Source organism: Haliotis asinina, chromosome 13 (genome assembly GCF_037392515.1).
Source record: "Haliotis asinina isolate JCU_RB_2024 chromosome 13, JCU_Hal_asi_v2, whole genome shotgun sequence".
Lineage (NCBI taxonomy): Eukaryota > Metazoa > Mollusca > Gastropoda > Lepetellida > Haliotidae > Haliotis > Haliotis asinina.
Window position 1 is genome coordinate 1,875,272 of NC_090292.1, and position 21,089 is coordinate 1,896,360.

The 21,089-nt window shown below is 38.3% G+C and overlaps 2 pseudogenes; one reads left to right on the forward strand and one right to left on the reverse strand.

The window, feature by feature from the left end:
* Nucleotides 1-3,659: 3,659 nt before the first annotated feature.
* Nucleotides 3,660-17,049, forward strand: LOC137260320 (uncharacterized; annotated as a pseudogene).
* An 847-nt stretch (nucleotides 17,050-17,896) lies between these two features.
* On the reverse strand, nucleotides 17,897-20,025 carry LOC137260321 (uncharacterized; annotated as a pseudogene).
* Nucleotides 20,026-21,089: the final 1,064 nt, after the last annotated feature.

Consider the following 21,089-nt stretch of genomic DNA (forward strand, 5'->3'; position numbering starts at 1 on the left):
CTTATTAAATATAGCATTATTAAGTTCCAAACAGTGTCACTCACTCATGTTTTCACCGCTGCATTGTTCACTTGTCTTCAAACACATCACTCACTGATGTAATTCCTCGGCGCTGTACCGATTAGCTTTATCTCTCACTAACTGAAAACATAGCACAACACACGCAACCTAGCCAGAATTTTCACTGAACGCTGCGTTATTCACTTAATCTTTCTCTAAAACTCCAGTACTCAAAACACAGCATCACTGGCTCACGCTTTCAATACTGCATTACGCAGTCACATTTATCACTCTCACTCACTCACTCACTCACTCACTCACTCACTCACTCACTCACTCACTTACTCACGTCATTGCATATTAAAAACACAACATTACACTTTCAGTCAGTCTAGAGCTTGTTCTGTAATCTAAGCTGGGCCACTGAGACTACATGGTGTCGAGGTCATACGAGATAAATATGTACAGTGTTTCAACAACAACATGTTATTGCGCACTCACGCTGTTTTTAAAGGCTGCATAGCAGATAAAATGTGACAAGCGATACGTGCTGATATACTTGTGTTGGCAAATCGCACGTTTCTCCACTTGACATTTGAACAGGCCCGCTTTCATGTTCTATTTAGATTTACATCGCTTATCCGTGCCATCCTTCTTGTGTTCAGGAGGTCGGAGTTTAAATTTACATATATTCAGACTGGTATGATAAATGCACAGGACTAACTTGTTCGTGTGTTTGTACTGTAAATGTAGCAGTGATATTTTCATATTTTTCATCAATCAGTTTGGTTTGTTTGTTTTTAACTATTTTATAACTACTTTAAATAAATTGGTGTTTTATTCTTTACAAAGAAAATAGTAATATAAATATCATATAAGTCATACAAAGGTCACTAAACATATTGAAGGTTGGTGGTGGTGTTCTAAAGTTTGTGGTTTTATGCCTATGCCAATTATATTGACATTTAGTAAGATATGGCACGTATGTCAGATGCATTTTATTCATCTGAAACGTTTTTATTGTATTTGTGGGTAAGAAAACTGCTGTATCAAGAGTAGTGTCTCACTCTGGAATATTGTTTATCACCTGACCCTAATTTATGGCTCCTAAATGGCTAATTTAAAAATTCCCATAATTCCTATGCACTAATCTGGGTACTCACCTAACAATACTTCAGTATAGCACAGCACAGCAAGAAGGAACAAGGTCCCCGGGCATCAGTTTACATCAAACAGGTCAGTTTAATATCTTAACATGATGTTAAGTTCAAGTGCATTGGATTTTTTATAACTTCATTAAATTAATTACAGTATGAATGTTATTTGGTAATTTGTTACGTATGGTAATGTTGTAAACTAGACAAAGTTGATAACTTATGTTTAAGTCCAAAGTTCATGTGGTATTGTAATATAGCTCTTGTGTAAAATCAAATAGTCTAAATGTATATATGTGCAATGGGTTTATTGTTTGTTTTGAGTGGAGAGTAGAGATATTGATGAAAGCGTTTTCACATTGCTGAATGATTTGTATCTGCATCCATTGTGCTCAGCTTTCCCTGTGTTTATGCATCCAATGGGTTTCTTTTCAGTGAGTGAAGTGAGATCGTCAGTGATGGTCAATGTGTTGTCACAATGATGAATGATGTTTGCACTTGGCAGGTCACATGTGAACACATGGTCCAGATCATCAGGATCACATATTAGGCTCTATTCCACAAATGGGTAGGATGCATTCTCATTTGCCCATATATATGTCTATATATTATGTACACTGTTTTAGTATCTACGAACGGTTGCCAAATATTTATCTGGTTGTATGTCTTTATAATTGTGAACTTCATTGCCTGCCAATATATGTGTACATATTGCTAAGTTTAACATTTTTTTAGCAAACTAGGTGACTGGACAATGTATTATTTCCGTTGATGGTACAACCAATGTGTCATGTGATTATTCCCTTTGCTCAGTTATAACTTGTATAACTCAAGTGTGTAATTTTTGGATTACAGAATTTATTAAGACAATTTATTGTGCTGTCTATGCCAAACATTATGTATTGTGCAAATTTTAATAAAAATGTCGTATCATTCCTTGGTTTACAGATGTGATATGAATTCTGCATAAACCATACCTCACAGAGAGTCATGTGATTCTTGACGCCCTAATCAGCTGTATCATCAGTTTGTATATAAACCGGAGAATGAATAAGTGAGCATGGTTTTACGCCGCTTTTAGAAATGTTCCAGCAATATCAGGACAGGGGATACCACAAATGTTTCACATATTGTACCCATGCAGGGACTAATACCAGGGCCTTTAATCACTTGGCTATCATCCCCGAATGGCGAATGAATCATTTCCGATGCTGTACCTTCCTTACTGTTATCTAATAGAGGAACGTCTTTTTCTATAACAAATATTCTATCGTTACATTAATGCATAAAATAATAAAATACCATACAGCCTTCCACTGCGTTGCTATCGTGCTATCAGTTGAGATTATATATTTCAGCTTTAAGACGGTTTCCGACCCGTGAAGGTCCCGGGGTAGAATAGGCCTTCAGCAACCCATGCTTGCCATAAAAGGTGACTATGCTTGTCGTAAGAGGCGACTAACGGGATCGGGTGGTCAGACTAGCTGACTTGGTTGACACATGTCATCGGTTCCCCATTTCGCAGATCGATGCTCGTGTTGTTGATCACTGGATTGTCTGGTCCAGACTCGATTATTTACAGACCGTCGCCATATAGCTGGAATATTGCTAAGTGCGACGTAAAACTAAACTCACTCACTCACTCACTAAGACGGTTTCCCTGGTTTTCTGTAACAAGCGTTGTAGTCCTGATCGGTTTGATGTGTGTTTTACAACTCTCTGGACTCAAATTCAGATCTGAAGGAACAATAAAACCACTCTGTGTTTCTGTTTCCGAGACGTTATGTAACATTATTTTTAGTTGTAGATTAATCGCGATATTTGGTGTTCAGCATCTAGAGGGTTTTGAAATCACCCTTTCAACATGACGAAAATACAAAATTGTCTATTGTGGTGTGGATGTGACATCTTATGTTGAATCATGCCATGGTAAAACGGGAACAGTGGTGAAAGTTTCGGTCAGTTTTGCTACTTAACAGAATATGTACATCACTCAGAAATTGGAAATGTTAACCGTAAATTATATTATTTATGTACTTGTTCTATCTCACGTTATGCAGCTCTCTTCTTCTTCTACGACCATGTGTGGAACGTGCTCTGAGCTAAGTTGAATCATGTGTGCTGGCTTCTGACCAGCCCAAATCTGCCCCTACCCCGATATCGGTACCTGTCAATCATCATTAAGCACGTGCAGCTTCCCACGTGATCACGTGACGGTCTGTATCTGTCATTCTTGTCTTGGAGCGTCCTTCAATCTGTGATGTGGGGCAGATTGGCTGGGCGTCCATCTCATGAGATAGACGTATATAAATATACAATTTATGGTTGAAATTTCCAGTTTCGTAAACTTATCATATTATGTGATTGTGCCGCGAATAACACGAGCCACAACACTGGTGTCAGTATCGTCTTTGTATTGGACACTGTTGCTCTTAACAACGACACATACAGACAAGAAGTATTAATAATCGATTCCAGATCAGTGTGACTAACACATACCGAAATATGCAACGTTTACTTTGCGGTATAAACAAAGTGGAAAGTGGCCACAGACGACATCTAGTACTTAGGAACATCAGTCAGCAGTCCTTCAAGAGCAGCCTCAGCCGACATCTAGTACTTAGGAACATCAGTCAGCAGTCCTTCAAGAGCAGCCTCAGCCGACATCTAGTACTTAGGAACCTCAGTCAGCAGTCCTTCAAGAGCAGCCTCAGCCGACATCTAGAACTTAGGAACCTCAGTCAGCAGTTCTTCAAGAAGGGCTCATATTCGATGTGAACGAAAAGCGGTAATGAAAAAGGTACTTTGGATACTTTGGCTAGTTCTGTTTCGTTTATGTAGCTAACAGCAGTTGAAAGGTTTCAGTGGAAACTGAACAGTAAAACAAGAAAGCAGACTGACCAATCAAAGTGCTGATTTCATCACATGTATTCAATTCATTATTCACTGAGCTATGACACGTCATCGGTTCCCAACTGCGCAGATCGAGGTTCATGCTGTTGATGACATGATTGTATGGTCCAGACACCATTATTTACAGACCACCGCCATGTAGCTGTAATATTGTTGAGTGCGGCGCAGAACTGAATTCGCTCACTCATACAACAGACACAGCTAGCTTTTGAAAAAGGAAACAACTGCCTGAATTATCCTTTGAAACGCTCATAAAATGATCAATCATAGTGTCAGCTTTTACTCAGACGTATCCATGACCTGCCGAACAGGCCTGAATTATTGATCTCTGCAGTATTTGTTGTCCATATTTAATTCATGGTAGTATGGAATGGAATAGAAAAATGTGAACAAAATACGTTGCTTGCCTCCCCTTGATATAAAAGAAGTACCGTGGACATTTATGATGTTGCATCGTCTGTACATGGAATGAAGTCCAAACACATTTGTGTCCATGCTCTTCACAATGCCTGATCGAGTCCAGCAGAAGTTGTAAGCCTTACTTGGAGGATATTCATTCTTCTTAGAATTTTGCTCAAAAGGGGTTCTACTGGACCTAAATCCGGACTGACTGCAGACTTTTGGAGGGTTTGGACGCCACGTTAAGTTGTCTTATACCTTGTTCAGCTTGACCTGATCAAGCGAATACTAAGTCACCGTGGCCGTGTCACGGCTGTAGGGGTTTATTATAGTGCAGGGATGGTTTTTTCAGTTGATTGTAACATGCCCAAACAGACGAAACAAGGTCGCCGTTCGACATCTGAGCGTCGAGGAAGTGTAAATAATGTCCTAACTTTCTTCAATAAAGAAGCTGCTGATGATTTAATGACTTTTAGGCCGCGAGCTGCAGCTAAGGGTCTCACAGAGGAGAGGTTTCTTGGCATTGGTGTAAACGAGTGGGCTCATTGCTGTGCCCATGCTTAAAATATGGAAAGCGTTTACTGGGACAGAAATATTGCAGTTGAAAATGAAGTAGAAAAAATGAAAATTGAACCGGGTGTAGAGAGTAATAGCGAGAGTGAATCGGATTGTGGAAGTGACTGTAAAGTGTCTGTAAAGTTACCGAACCGACGTTGACAGTATATAGCTGTACAAACAGTTCAATGAAATCACTTTTCAGAAGTGCTGGTTTCCGGCGGGACAAGTTCTGTTACGTATGTATGCATGCACGAACGCAACATCAAAACATTCTATGCTCCCCTGTTTGATGAAGTTAACTCGACGTTCCCTTTGTGTTATCTCCATGATGCTTGGACCACCCCAGTAGACTCTCTCTCAACACACTCGTAGGAAAACAGTTCCCCATGCCTTCACCATGCTTTCACTCTTGGATCGACTGTCGTGAAATCAAAACACAGTTCCTTTGATCTCCTGTAAGTCGTGATTGTTTCAAATCCAAAATGATCTCAGGCGAGTTTGGGACAACATGTTAACTAAAAGGTATAATCATAATAAAAACACCACCTCGTGAGAAGAAAAATGTTGCATTTGGCTTTGAAATGCGACGTTTCTCTTGTCTTTCCATATATAAAGAGAGTATACCTCCAGTATAGATGTGGCGAGACAAATAGGATATATCGATGTGTGTTCTCCATGGTATGGTACTGTCCTGGACAGGAGGTGACAGTCGGAGACTGTTCTCGTGGCTGTAACGCTTTATCAGCTACAAGTTACATGGGTCTTTATTGCTGTAGGAAATGAATCAGAATTTCTGCTCGGATTCCTGAAATATGCAATTTGATGAAGACGTCTCAAGTTTTGTTGATGATCCGATATCGTTCAAATGCATGAAATAACTGATTCCTTTTACTGATTTACCCACCAGTAAAGTAAAGTGAAGTAAAAGAGAACCATGACACTGCGTGATCTGTTCAACAAAATTTCATATCATCCAGGGATTAAGGATCAGACAGGGTATGAAACTGCCAAAAGTTTCAGTCAGTCCATAGTGCTGGTTAGATGTAAAACTTGCCAACTCTAATCAAAACTTACATGCCCGCAAATAATTTAGGTTTGACAAGCGAAGTAATTTATCATCCAATTGACATTCATCATTTCTTTTTACGGGTGAATTAATATAATATATCATCATGAAGTACGATGAATATGTTCGGTTGTAACCCGACCGTCGGGCAGGTGAATTTGAGGATCTGAAAGTCCGCGTTGAAAACAACCTGTCCCGGCCGGTCGGTCAGGCAGGTATTTCTCACGCAGGATGATCAGAGAAAGACTCTCCATACTACGGATTATTGTGTGTTAATGCTAAATACAAATTATTTTATAATCAGTAATTTTCGGAATAATAAACCAGGTATATATGAATGTATTGTCCGGTGGTCTAGTGGTTGACACACCAGGCTTGTAATCTTAACGGCTGGGGTTCTAATCCAGCATTAATAAAAAAACGTGTGGAAATACATTGCTGATCACATGATGACCCAACTCAAAATCTTCATGCAAAGTCTCATTCACTGTGCAATCCACATGGTCACGTGGTTATCTGCAAACCTCTGTAACACAAATGTGAGTTCTTTTAATCATATATGGTATCCTTTACATGACATTTGAATAGCATATGCTGTAGAAATTATCATTATATGATACAGCAAAATATACCACAAACAAGTCTAAAATATTCAATAATATGTATTGACCAAAGAGCAGGATACAATGATTCACAATAGAGGTTTCTGGTAGAATGCAGGTGAGTCAACTCTAAAGAAATGGGTCACAAATATATCAACTCACCAAAGTCTCGGTTTTCAGTGAAACAGTTTTACTAAATGTTGTGCAGCAAACGGTGTTGAATGTAGGCTGAACTTTGACGAAGAAGCAGACAGATGTAGATAGGTGGAAAGATGACACGTAAATCCATGTGTAAGTCCGTGTGTGTCGTCAACACAACAACCACAGTATATATTCATACAGTCACTGATTCGTGAGCATTCCAGCGAAGTATGGAACGTTTGCGATCTGTCTCATGTTTACCTACAGTAAAAACACACATCCGACGGAAGAGTACCTAAGGGGGGGCAACTCTAAAGGCGTGATACGAAATGTGACCCATAATAACTATCACTCAAAACATTGTGACGTGTAATTTGATAGAAAGCTGTTATTGAAATGAAATGCATTGTCTACCAATCTATAGGAGTTGTACCTTATAATTTTGAAGAGTTTAATTTCATAGAATTGAAATCCAAGATTTGAAAATTCAGAAACGTTATATTTAAAGGCTGAAATGAATGTATTAGCTAAAATAATCATTTTGTTTTTATTTTAGCCTCTTAAACATGATCGATGGATTGAGTCATGTCAGCGTTTTAGAGCCCATGACTTGTCAAGGACTACCGTAACTTCAATATATCCCTGTCGATGCGAGTTTTGGAGTTGTATTCTTGTATATACAGGTTGGGTGACTAACTTCCCAAACCTTTACCTCGTCTACAGTTTCAGTCTCAGGTGGGTGCATTTGACATCTTTCACGCACAACTGACCATGGTTAACACACCATTCAGCTAGTGACTACGGTCTATATGGCGATGTTCTAGCTAACAACTACGGTCTAGATAACGACAGACAAGATAATGACGGTCTAGGTGATCACAGTTTAGATGAAGATGGTCTAGTTGATGACAGTCTAGGTGATGACAATCTAGATGATGATGGTCTAACTGATGAGGATCTAGGTGATGGCGGTTTAGGTGACAATGGTCTAGGTGATGAAGGTCTTGATGACAATGGTCTAGATAGAGTTGGTCTAGCTGACGACGGTCAAGATGATGACTGTCTAGATGACGACAGTGTAAATGACAACTGTGTAGGTGATCTAGATGAAGATGGTTCGTAATGATCGAAATCGATACAATGAACATCAATTATTTTGGGATGCAACGGAATGTATTAGCCGAGGCAGCTTGCACTCCCCAAGGGTTGCCTCGTGCCAGTGGCAGCACTGGATTGTGAATAATTGTATCCTGCTCTTTGGTCAATACATATTGTTGAAAAAAGGTTAAAATTGTTCTTCAGCAGTGCGCACTTGTCATAAGTTGCGACTAATGGGATCGGGTGGTCAGACTTGCCGGCTTGGTTGGTATATGTCATCGTAGTTGAGCTGCCCCGTGCTGATGCTGTTGATCACTAGATTGTCTGGTTCAGACTGGATTACAGACAGCTGTCATATGGCTGTGAACATTGCTGAGTGTGGCGTTACACAACCAGGAAACAACAAGCTGACCACTTGTGCTAGCTGGAGAAGCCAGATATTCGACTTACTTACAAACAATATCGTGGGGATGCTGACATACATATATTCACAAATGTATGTTTTACCATGGAAACGTGTTGTAAATCAATTGCTTGGACAATCAATAAAATTACACGTTTTGAACTTGGATTGGAAATGCGTCTAATTTCACTGTGCTTCACTGTGCTTATATTAAGCACCACTTAAGTTGGACCACGAACATGGCACATTACAACACCACAGACGTGATGGAGATGCTTAAAAAAACATTTATTAAGACCCAAAAATACAACTGTGATTTTTCCTCAACATACGTGATGGAAATGCTTATGAAACATTCATTAAAAAGACAAAACAAAACAATTATGCGATTTTTCCTCCATATTTATAGGTGAATGTTATAGTACCTTCTATTCTAAAACTATTCAAGGTCGGTTGCAATGCACAGCTGAAGACATATATATAGGAAAACACATAAACAGATAATATATAAATCAGAAAGATCTGTAAACAGACATCCTAATATGTTCAGAATTGCAGCAAAACTAACGTAGCCATTTGTCTGCCTGGTAAATGGTAAATCTGTTTCCGTTTAGGAAGGAAAACAATATAAACTGATGCCACTAATACCCCACAGTGTCTCGTTGCAGTTCAAAGATGCATTCAAAAATTGAACCAGTAGAATTCTGCTCTCTGTCACTGCTAGTTATCTGTGTTCGTACACCTTTGATAAGCTTGGCCACAATCTAGCCCAATACTGATCATAACAGTCAAGTTTTGTTGATTTACAAAACTGTTTCTTAGGCCGATCAGACAAAGAACTATCCCTCGATTCTCCAGGGCTCAGATTCGACAAGCTGTTCCATCCACTGTTACTTCAAATTTCAACCTTTCGCAAAATGTTAACACTGGTTCGTTCGCCACTTAGAAACTGTTTCGTCACATCTACGTCTAAGAAAAGAGGTAGGTCAGACAGACTCCATTTGTGAGTGAGTGAGTGAGTGAGTGAGCGACTGAGTGACCGAGTGACTGAGGGCACATACGGCTGCTGTTTTGTCACGAATACATGGGGACAAGATCATATTTACCATGCATAAAATGTACCCAGATAATGTGACGTATTTAGATGTGTTCATATGCTTGGTAACATTGATAAAACCATTAAGCAAGCTGTGTTTTGCTCTGATATCACAATCACATAAAACACACACAAATATATGATTCTCGTTCAATAGTTTAATAGCAATGCATACATTTGGTTTCATGTTTCTACTGAGTGACATATGGTTACATATATTGCAGCAATGTCAGATGTATGAGTTCTCTTGAACACGGCTTTCTCTAATGCTAAGATGAAAGGAACACGTCAGTTGCTAGTGGGCACATCGAGATTGTACTTCCTGTAATTTATATTATTAATGATTGAGTGGTGGTTATTCCTGGTTAACAATGTTCAGAGTTTTGAGTGATATACTGAGATAAAAAAGAACTTCACACTCTTTCTTCAGAGCACTATAAATGAACAAGATATGCTAAGATGACTAACTTGTTATTTTTTCATTGCTGAGACCAGTGTGGTGTACTCGATACACTGACACTATGTCACAAGCAGTTCTATTAGGTTATATCCCGTTCCAAAACAGGGGTATACAAAATGCCAATTCACAAGAATATAAATTCGAAATTTCTCAGTTCAATATTGTGTATGGCCACCTCACGCAGTCACCACTGCCAAACACCGTCTCCTCATTGACTGTCTGCTGCTTGTGAACACGTGGTTTGGGATTCTGCGCCATTGCTCTGGCAAGGCAGCACCAGGCTCCTGCAAATTCTAAAGTTGGATACTAAGACCAAGAAGCCTTCTCCCAAGTGCATCCCAAACCTGCTCTATTGGTTTAAGGTCCGTCGGACCTCTAGGGCCAGTCCATGACGTTGATTCCAGCGTTTTGAAGGAAATTATGTGTCAGCATCGCGGTATCTGGTCGAGCATTATCATGCTTGAACTGTACGTAGACCTGGGCTGCGTTTCACAAAAGCCTCCTAATTTCAGGAGATCGTAGCCCATCCGACCTTGTTTACGGCCCTCTTCCGACCTCCTTTACGACCGTTTCACAAAGACGTCTTATCCATGTCGTACCATGGAGTCCCAAATCCATGTCGTACATCGTTTAAGAGGTACAATTGTTGCATAGCAACGCATACAGCGAGACCAAACAGGCACCTGCGTATCTTGTTATTCCCAAGGTATTTCAAAATAGAAACACAGTTTCAATATCAATGCAAATGTCACGTTTTTTACATGAAAGTACAGGCTATCGTATCTTAATAATTGGATTCTTTCACTAAATTGCAAGATAAAATGTATAAATCATTTCCATTGATATTATCAGTTAGTCCAAATTAATCGCCGTCCATTAACCTGTTGATATAGCCCCAATGGATTGAATATTGCACATCAGAGGAACAAAGTACATGTCGCCGTTATGACTACGTTTGATGTACTAACATTTGTGAAAAGGTTTACATATGGTTCGCTACTGTAAATGTGTCAATCTCTTTCGTAACTTTTTCAATCAACCAAAAACTTTCAAAGAATAAAAACGTATACCCAATATCCACGTATGAGGTGATATTGAACAAGGCTAAATGTTGAGTCTGAAATTGGCTTCATGAAAAAATATCTGAACCATACGCAAAATATACATCCTAGTATTGAAAGTGTAATCGGAAACATTTTTGTTTACTCTTGTTCACCCGACCTTCACCTCAAGGAAATGACCTAATATGTATAACAATGTTGACGTATGACATCACAACCGATGACCGATTTCTTACAAAATGGCTGCTTCGCTGACAAGGGTACACAGGAATTTGCGAGGTTTCTTCCCTCGATTCAGGGATCGTTTGAACATAAATATGATATGTAAGTAATCAGAGTGATTCTGGCTATCTGTGTGCTATATGTTTTCATCGTTTTCATTGTAAGTATGAGAAGAAGCCAGAAATGCTGATAATTAACGTAGTTGTTCTGCGTGATTTTGGTTCGGAAATGGCGTCACACTGCACGGAAATTTTGACAATTACTTATGAAGTGTCAAATCTTTTCATTACATTAATTTCCTCTTTCCTGCTTTGATACTCTTTCCATACATAAACGTACTGATTCATTCAAAACAATGAATAGCCGCTTGGATGTCGGAATTTGCTACACACTGTAAAATCGGAATTTTTTGTTTGTTTACATTTAAAACTAGGGTAACTTTTGTTTTCACACCCAATATGTTTCGTTTCATGTTAGCTAGACTGTTGGTATTGGTGGCAAAGACGACATGTAATATCATATTGACATGTATGGGGAAATCAGTGTTGCATTTGTCACAGCTGACTATGGAATATTCGTGATGTAATAGGTATCTCAATACCGGCCTTCGCGAAACGAGATTTTGTAAACACTATCCAATATGGCGGAAAGCGCACTTAGGCGTTCATGTGACCATATCATCCCAAACCGATTCTAGGTTAATCGGCAACGTTTCAGATTTTTCATTGTTAATATCATGAAAAACATATATCAGTGACCGTTAGCATGTTATTTTCAAAATAAATAGTCATAGTAAAAGGACGTACCGCCGAACTAATCCGCCAGGGGCGTGCGTGTACTAGAGGTTATACTCTGTGATGGTTCCGCCATTCGAATGCGCTGTGAATTAATCCCCGCGAACTTCAACTAGAGCCGTGCCCAAGTTTACGTAAACATAGCAAGTCAGTACCGCCTGTGGTCTGTTCCAAAACTGAAATACGAGCTTCGCCAAAGAAACGCTTCGACATCAGGAAGAAAACTTCCACTGATCGAGAGGTATGTAACCCATTTTTTATATTTATCAAGCAGACTTTCATTCATAATCTTCGACAATCACTGAAGTTTCTGCTTGTCACCGCACCTCTTTCCAACCTGTAAAATCCGCACTGTTTCTGTTACGGTGTTATCTACTAAATACTGTCGGTGACTAAATTGACATATTTCAGTTGTTGTAATCAGTGAAGTCATGACCACCTGTAATATGTTAGGTACCTATAACCAAAACACTAGACTATATCTATCGATTGCTCCCGATTTCTCCCGATTTTACGGGGTTTTGTTTCATAATTTTATCGCATGACGTCATTTCTGCAATTTCGCCTGAAGACGGGATCGAAACATAAGACCGTGTTAATACCGGTAGATGATGTCTTCCACAACAGAAATAAGCTATATTCACTACAAAAAATATTTGATGAATTTATTATCGATTTTCGCGTCTGGAAACTTTCGTCTAACTGCGAGTACTGTCCGGTTCTCGGCCACCTTATGCGTTCGTTCGTTTGGCAGATCATACCACCATAATTGCTGCAGCTTTGCACTGAAGTAAATCAAATTAACAAACCAATGTGCGAAATCATGAAAAAGTTGTGTCATACGGTTTGTCTTCATATCAGTTTTAGGAGCAATCGGTTTGGTTGAAAAAAGGTTCCAATCACTTAGCCACCAAGTGTATAATACATACCTATAACACATGTATTACTTATATGTGACATTCTGCGTCATGGTCTACAGATTAAATTAACCTTATTTTTTGTGATCTTTATAGTAACTGACAGAAAGTATTATGTCCAAGTGTTAAACATGACACTTTATGTGAGCCAAAATTTCCTACATATGTTTCATTTATGAAATATAATGACGTTTTATGTAGTTAACTCAGTATTAATATAATTAATTAATATTAACGTTTTTTACATATCATTATGCACAAATGCATATTGTCAAATATTAGTTGCACAAATTCCATGTCTTTTCAGACTTGAACCATATGACAGAAATCATGATTTTGTGGGCCGTCTGTCTCCATTCCATGTCCAGTAGACACAATATGGCCAGTGTCAGGATTTGTAAAGCTGATACCTTCCCATCGTGGATTGCTGCCTCCATTATCCAAGGAAATGATTGAAGGCTATTTCATCTACCGCCTGGCAGGAGACATGCAAGCTACACAAGATGTCAAGGCCATAGAAAGAGGAACACTGATGCTTGAAGGAGACAGGATGCTGGCATGCAGTGTCCACACAACATCTACTGTCTTCTTCAGCGGCATTGTCAGTGCATCCATGAAACACAAGGTATAATATGTACTCCTGAAATTGGAAACAAATGCTTAAATCTTGACATAATAAAAGAAATGGTGTGTTGAAAAAAACCCATTGGATTTAATTTTTCAAAGATAACGCAATGTATGACCCCAATCCTATGGTTCGTTGGGTTCCTCGGTGATTAAGGGGTTTGTTAGTTATGCTGAAGACCTGTTTCTCTTGCGGTGCAGAGTGGGCAAAGCCTTATTCTGGTGTCACTTATAATATTATAAGTGTGAAATTATATTTACTCACTCTATCCTACTGTATTCCTAGGTCACCTATAACTACAAAATAAGGGTGGAGAAGACCGGGGAGCCAGTCACTTCTCACTGTGAGTGTCCATCAGGGAAGGGCCTGCATTCCACATGCAAACACATAGCTGCAGTGCTCTTAATGTTAGAGCACTTCATCTCCACTGGCAGTGTGCAAATTGGGAAGAGCTCCACAGAGAACTTGCAGCTGTTCAACAAACCCCAACAAAACTTATAATGGTAGGTCTGTGTTAAACACTAGAGCCAACTGGTCACACCGGTGCCTCTACTACCTGATTTATGAGCTGATAAACCCTATCCTTCAATATTTCAGGAAATGCTTTTGTTGAATATTGGACTTGATAAAGCTTCTTAAAGTTTGTATTTTTGTATGCTGATCAGGTTTGTTAGTTTGAACGTGATCATTATAAGAATTTATGATCTTCATCTTCTATTCAGGATCACCTGTGACAGCTCAGTCTCTACCATCCAAGAGAAAATGGTCTCAGCACATGTTTGATGATCCAAGGCCACATAAATACAGACAGATGAGTAGCTACAATAATAGAGTATGCAACATGATTGTAAATTACTGTGCTGCATCAACTCATGACATCGCTTTCCGATATCTCCTACCAAAGGCTGACATACAGACCACTGCTGCTGACCATGACTACATGTTCAAGCCACTTACAGAGTACATGGTTGACAGAGCACTGAAGGTACTTCAGAATCTTGTTTCATAATAATAAATTGATACTTACCTATATGTAAAGATATTTCAGACTATATATCACTTACTATTTTGATGTCGCACCGATATCTTGTATAACATTGTTTTCTTAAGAGGGCAATATATATGTTAGTTGTGTTTTGAATATCAGACCACCAACATAATAAGTCATGCCAGCGTTTAATTTGATACATCTGATTGGATGAGGCTAGGCAATTCTCAGTTCAGTGACAAAAAACTGGAATGGAGTTTACAGGTTTTCAGTGAACTATGGTTTCAACATCAAACAAGTAACCATCAATGTGATGGTTGCTAGTTATGCACAAAATGTCGAGAATTCTGTATTGTCATACATATCGTATCATGAGGCAACTGCATCATGGAACCCCTACTCTGTAGTACACATTTGAAAACAAAGGTTAAAAGGAAAACACCTACAAGAAGTCATTATACCATGTTGTGTATTAATCAGTCAGTTGTAAAATGGATGGAAAATTATTAATCACGTTAATCGATATGATCCAGTGGATTCTTTCATTGTTGTTAAAAGGAAATTGTGATGTAATCTACTTCACAGGTTACTGAAGAATCTGCAAGAGATATTGAAGCAGCAATGCAAGAGCAGTGGCGCATCACAGCATCAAGGTTTGGTGAAGTGACCAAAGTGACTAACAGAAGAAATAAAGAGAAATGATGTAAATCAATTGTGTCAACAAAGATATTAGCATGTAAGCCTCTTATTCATGGAAAGCAATATGAGAAAAAAGCCATTTCTAAATTTAAGTCAGTGTACAATATTAAAAACCACAAAAGCAGGCCTGTTTGTTTCCTCCTGGGAACCCTTTACTCAGACACCAGATGCTATTATTGATGACGACAGCTTGGTGGAGGTGAAATGCCCATATACACAAACGTCAATTAATCAAATATCACAAAGCAACGATGATCTTGACTCATCTGAGTCCAGGGATTTAGCTCGAGTCCTGTATTTGAGAGTCCCTTGGACTGAAAATTTTCATGGTTCCTGGACAACAAAATGTGAGTCCAAGACACTTATGTGTTATCATGATCAACACATTGTTATTGTAACGGTAATGAAATTGAAAATGATACCATAACCCATCAATCTCAATAACAGCTTATTGTTACTTCACGGGAATATTTACAAAAGTATTACTGCATCCGTGGGGATGCATTACCGGTCATTAATTTTGTAGCGTCAACGTTCAAGTGTTATGCACACAGGACGCAAGAATTGTCTTCCTGTAAATCCCTGTGTCAGAGACATGCATGGAGGCATTCTTAGTGATAATTCCATAGTCAGAAATATTGACAAGCACACATGTATCTACACACATTAAGTGTTAGATCTTCAAACATTTCAAACACACTGTCAAAGTAAGTATGTGTAACAGTATGTACTTTTATCTATATATAATGCGTATGCACATGTATGTATGTGTATTATATATCAGTAAATATATGCGCATTACAGTATTACATTTGTTGTAAAGTGGGGATACAAATGGAAAGAAAAGTCTTCAGTTAAAATATTTTTCCCAGATAGGTTTTCATGTCAACCAAGCAGTATTTTGTCTGACATACCATATTCATTTCGAAATACTTCCATGTTCATACGTCATGCAGTTTTATTTAGAAGGAGTATGCATACCGTATCATTGTTAGCAGAGTGTTAAACTATCAGCCTGTAACATTGTTGCCATGAGTAAGCTAGAGCTGACTGAATAGATCTGTTATCCGAAATATTGTAATGATTACTGATATGAAAACAGTGTCATTGACAACAGCATACATGTCGTTTGTTCCCTTCAAATGAAGTGAACAGGTGGATTTACAGACAGGTATTCTTAGTTAGGCAACTGTGCGCATAGCTGCTCCAATCATGTGTATGTATGTATGTATGTATATGCATACATACATACATACATGATTGGAACAGCTATGCGCATATATATATATATATATATATATATATATATATATATATATTCTTAGGCAACTGTGCGCATAGCTGCGCCAATCATATGTATGTATGTATATATATGCATACATATATACATACATGATTGGAACAGCTATGCGCATATATATATATATATATATATATATATATATATATATATATATATATATATATATATATATATATATATATATATATATATATATATATATATATATATATATACGTCCATATATGTACATAATTTTAGTCTCATTTGAAAGGTTGTTTAAAGATAGGTATTCAAGTTCATCCAAGTGTGTACATTGTTAAACCATTCATATTTCAAGATGTGCAGTGTTCCCTTTCACCCGAAACGTATGTGTACAAGAAGACCGTAACAGTTCATTCATTTGTGCACATACATTTTGCAATCATAAATATAAAAAGTACATGTGTTTCCTTTCACTTGGAACGTATGGATTACAGACTGACATTAGATGTTCTGCAGGTTCTGCCAATTTTACACATCGATAATACAGTCATAGTAAAAACATGCACATGTGTTTCTTTTCAGGTAGAAGGTGTAGTTTACAGATAGGTATTTCATGTACATAGACAATACAGTCATACTCATTATGCTACCATTGGACTAGCAGTGCAGAGATGTCATAGCATGTTTATGTCATCAAGCTCATGGTGTCATAGCACTGTACTATATCTACTGCCAAAATGATATCTCTTAGGAGTTATCGTTTGATCTCCCACAAGCGATATCTCCTTTGGAATACAGTTTTGGATGAAAAATGCCCTTATATACCTCTATAGTTGTTGTTAACTGCTCTTATAGAGGCAGCAAGATTTGATCTTTTTCACTGTAACCACAATTATGCATTCATCAACATAACGATAACATTTTCAAAATAGTTATATTTTCCTCTACACGTATCCGCCAGATACCTATTGCACTGTCAATGGTAGTTTGAGTGAATGAACTTTACATCACCTTGAGCAATATTACAGCGATATGAAGGCAGGGAACGTCAGAATGTGCTTTTCACATTGTACACATGTGAGAAATTGAACCCATGTCATTAGCATGGTGGGCAAATGCTTTACCACTTTGCTATCACCACACCCCTTGTGTTAGCTTGAAAGTTGCAAAGACAGTTGTCACACAGCAAACAGTACTAGAGTGACATCAACGCTTACTCAAATGTAGATTCTAGATACATCTTTCAGCTGTAGAGTTCAAGTAAGTGATATTCAAAGTGTTCGATAAAACCTGTTAATATGCTTCTTCCTATGTCTATTCTTGACATTCCTCGTTTGACATGACAAGTTTAATGACTCGCAGAATGGACAATAATATCTTCAGAAAAGGCAGATTCCTCTGTGTTTGTATAATCAGAGACATTTTCAAGCAATTCATGTCTAGAACAATGGGATAATGGAATGAATACACTTAATCCAAAAGTCTGACACATACCATTTAACATGCCATTTAACATACCTGTAAGGTTATTACCACTAGAGCACACACAAACAGACTAATAGCAATCAGTGGCCATGATAATTTACAATGTAGAAGCAATGCATGGTCTAAGATGTTTGCTATAGAACAGTTCAAGTTTTGGAACCAGTGAGTATTGACAGATATCTTTATCAATACTGATATTTTCTACAAACATGTTACAGAAAGTGTAAATTACAAAATAGCAAAACTGACGCTTTGCTATGCACATTTGTCCCTGAACCTGACAGTAGTAGCGACTATTTGGATTTAAACAAATTTCATTGCTTAAATCATAATGAAGATACGGAAAATGTTTACCAGGTTTGATGTAGTTATCCCTTCCTGTATACTGTTGTCAAACAAAATCATACACACTGAAAGAAGTCGTTATCCATGAAGAATGTAAATAGAGATGTTGGGTTTTGAAAATACATGTTCTCTGAATTTGCGCTCGATCCAATAAAAAATCAGGGCAGTATAGATGGTAAACTACTGCGTGGCTGGAATCTGTGATTCGTCAAGTACAAAGTAGGACTTGAAACTGACAAGAGTTTGCACCAGTTTCCCTCAGATCCAGTCATCCGAAAAAAGTAAATGTAGTTTGTTTGCAATCCACAGACATAAAAACATGTCACGTGTACCACACGGGCCTAATTGCATAATGTGGCAGACACGGGACTCGGGTGCACGAGTCATAAATCAACTTATTTTCTTTATGTCGTATAGTCTGATAGGTGTTAAGTTCAAATTGCACGTGGTCAATGATTGAAGCTGTGTACTGTATGTTGTCTTTAGCAGACAGGCAGGCAGACATATAGGTGTGAATAAACCAGACACTGAGCTTTCTCTGTGACAGAGACTGCTTACAACAATGAACAGGTTTTTTTTCACGTAACGAGTAGATTATTTTCTTGTTTGTGTATACAACCAAGGTTAGACTACTGCTCACGACCTCAGACGCTGGGTATGCATACTGTTTCAAGCTCCGCGAACCTATTCACTGCGCATGCGTTATGGGCGCAGCGCAGCACAGCTGTTGAAACCAGGTTTCTCCCCAGCGCTGGGGGAAATTTAGTGAAACGTTTGAACTCCGATTTCGCGGGCTTTTTTTGCATCGCGTTTTTTTAACTTTATAGGTTGAATTGGCATTTTTTATGATTTTTTTTTCGGTAAGTGCATGCCGAAAGGTACCAGAATCTGCAAAGTTGTATTTTACGTTGCATGTGACCTTTAACATAAGATTTTATCAATACATGAAATTCTGTAAGATGTTGTGAAGAATACACTCAATTCATTAACAATGGAGTTTCTAAAATCTGAAATAGCTAAGCAAACAAAAACAATCCGTGATCCAAGTACCATTTTACTGGGTGGAAGATGCTTTTTCAAAATTTTGAAGGTCTTACTTAGGCCAATTATTCATTCTACATGGATTCTTTTAGAAGCAATTCTTCTGTCCTTCACAACATCCTCTGGTTCTAATTGTGATTGCCTTTCAGTAAAGTTGGAGTGTTCACTTCGACATCCTGGGCTGCAAATAAATCTTGAACCATAATGCCCCTGTCAGCCATAATGCTATCCTGTTTCTCAAACATACCATGTGATGGGTTAAGCAAAGGAGACTGCTCAACTATCTGCCTGTCACTTGCTGACCCCCCATATGATTCACTAATAAATGAAACTGCCCCTCTAGGTGTGCAGCCAATCATGGTTTTTAATGTGTTTTGATGCTTGTAGCTGGACCATGTCATACTCTGAGCGTCTACATGCGATGGCTTTTTGATTGGTATCTCTGTTGCATCTAAAATAACTCTGGTGTTTTTGAATTTCTTACCGAAGTCAGTTGGCATGTGGTCATCAACTATTGCTCTTGTTGGTCATATCTGTAGGTCTTTCAGTTGGAAATATAAGAAATTAATCCATGTTATAACAATCTGTGAAACAGTGGAAGATGATATGCCAAACTAAAGCTTAATTCAAGGTCATCTTTGGCCTGTCTTAATTCCATTAATGTTACAAATAACTGGTCTCTTGGATGCATCATTTCACACTGGTAGTTCAGTTCAAAAACTGCTGGACCAAGCAAGTGGAAGAAAAACATAAAGTGATCATAATCACGGAATCCAGAGTAGTACAATGCAGCTTTTGGATTATTGATATATGCTTCTATAGAAGAAGATCCTAATAAAGAGCATTGTGCAGACTAAGAGTTACTCATTGTGCAGACTAAGAGTTACTCATTGTGCAGACTGAGAGTTACTCATTGTGCAGACTAAGAGTTACTCATTGTGCAGACTGAGAGTTACTCATTGTGGAGACTGAGAGTTACTCATTGTGCAGACTAAGAGTTACTCATTGTGCAGACTAAGAGTTACTCATTGTGCAGACTGAGAGTTACTCATTGTGCAGACTGAGAGTTACTCATTGTGCAGACTGAGAGTTACTCATTGTGCAGACTAAGAGTTACTCATTGTGCAGACTGAGAGTTACTCATTGTGCAGACTGAGAGTTACTCATTGTGCAGACTGAGAGTTACACATTGTGCAGACTAAGAGTTACCCATTGTGCAGACTAAGAGTTACTCATTGTGCAGACTAAGAGTTACTCATTGTGCAGACTGAGAGTTACTCATTGTGCAGACTGAGAGTTACCCATTGTGCAGACTAAGAGTTACTCATTGTGCAGACTAAGAGTTACTCATTGTGCAGACTGAGAGTTACTCATTGTGCAGACTGAGAGTTACTCATTGTGCAGACTAAGCGTTACTTTGGCAATGGCATGATTCTACTGGTTTATCCAAGCTAACTGTGCTGATAGTATCAATGTCCTCTCTGGTACTAATTACCACCTCTTCAGATACATCAAATATAGCTTGATCAGCTTCTTCTTCCCTGAGTTGATGGGCTCTCTTGGGTCGAGATGTCGACATGAATGGTGTATGGGGGAAGACGGAAGGAACCGTACCTGTCCGGAGACGACTTCGTTCACCTGATTTTAACATACGATACCAAAACATGAAAGGTAACAATTTTATTTGATTTAAAAACACAAATGGCATGTATTGTTTTGCATTAATCGATCACTAAGAAGCGATAAAACAGTTCA